Source organism: Daktulosphaira vitifoliae, unplaced genomic scaffold (assembly GCF_025091365.1).
Source record: "Daktulosphaira vitifoliae isolate Bord-2020 unplaced genomic scaffold, ASM2509136v1 Scaffold_5, whole genome shotgun sequence".
NCBI lineage: Eukaryota > Metazoa > Arthropoda > Insecta > Hemiptera > Phylloxeridae > Daktulosphaira > Daktulosphaira vitifoliae.
Genome location: NW_026099576.1, coordinates 13,327,101 through 13,328,358, shown reverse-complemented (window position 1 = coordinate 13,328,358; position 1,258 = coordinate 13,327,101). Strand labels below are relative to the sequence as shown.

The 1,258-nt window shown below is 28.9% G+C and overlaps 1 protein-coding gene across 1 annotated transcript in view; it reads left to right on the top strand.

The window, feature by feature from the left end:
• LOC126908192 (bifunctional endo-1,4-beta-xylanase XylA-like) overlaps nucleotides 1-1,258 on the top strand; it is a gene marked incomplete at its 5' end in the record, with an annotated part of 256,907 nt that overhangs the window by 130,599 nt on the left and 125,050 nt on the right. The window lies entirely within an intron of this gene.

Here is a 1,258-nt window from a genome sequence, read left to right as displayed (position 1 = left end):
AATTAATGAGAGAAACAATTAATGAGAAAATTAATTTAAATAAAATTGAAGACAATTAAATCTACATTAAAATTACAAAAAATTATAACAAATAATGATTACAATAATCTATCAAACCCCCATTTTCTTTTTATATTTCTTTTTATTCACTTTCTAATTTTTATATCTCCACTATTTTTTTTTCTCTTTTTTCTCTTTTTATTTTTGGTTTATTACAATCACTGTCAGATTAAATCTATACTGGACCCTACTATGCAATGTCTCCACTATGCCGCGACCTCACTGTGCTATATTTAATTTACAAAGGTATTTTATTTCATTTTAAAATGAGTAAATCAAGTGTTATTTGGGATTTTTTTCAACTTGAAACAGATAATATTCATGTAAAGTATGGACTTTGTCATATAAAATTAAAAAATAATCATTCTTCGACTTCAAATTTAATTAGAGATATTAAAACTAAGCATCCATTAGTAAATTTAATAAATAGAAAGACTCATGTAATAGAAGAGACAATTGATGAGCCAAATATTGCTCCATCAACTTCTACTTCTGTAAGTTAAATCTATAGATAGGTGCTATTGTAAACAGATTAATTAAAAACCTATAAGGAATGATTACCCTGGATAAAAAATCGAATCACAATTCACATGATTTAGAATTTATTGATAAGACGTTCTAAACTAAATTCAAATCTTAGAAGTCCACACTGAGTCATTGAGTCACAGTAATATGTCACACTGATTCAGCTCGTTCAGTTCACCTAGAAGAGTCAACTCTTTGAGTTGATTCACTCACGAACTACCCATCCCTAGTAAATAATCAAAAATTATATCTAATAGCAATTTGTCCACTAACATTATAGCTTTATTGATGTTTTATCAATATTTAAAAATATCCTACTCGCACCGAATGTCCTCTGCAATTTTGGAGTCAACACGAAAATAGATTTTCAGAACTTTATAAACTTTAACTCAAATATTTAAGTATTTCTGTGACTTCTGATGCTTTGGAGCGTGTATTTGACTTGCCAATTAACAAATGACCGCCGAAACAAAGCTTAGAAACTAAAAGTTAAAAGATAAAAACCCAGCACAGGGGGGTCGCGGCACAGTGGTGACGTGGCATAGTTGGATCAAGTAAATGATATCTGACAGTGATTAAAATCACTATCAAAAATAAACGCTTCGATGCAAATCTTTAGATAGTGTTTAATTTTAAAAAAATTGGTGTTTTATTCCAAAAGCTACTTGATCTG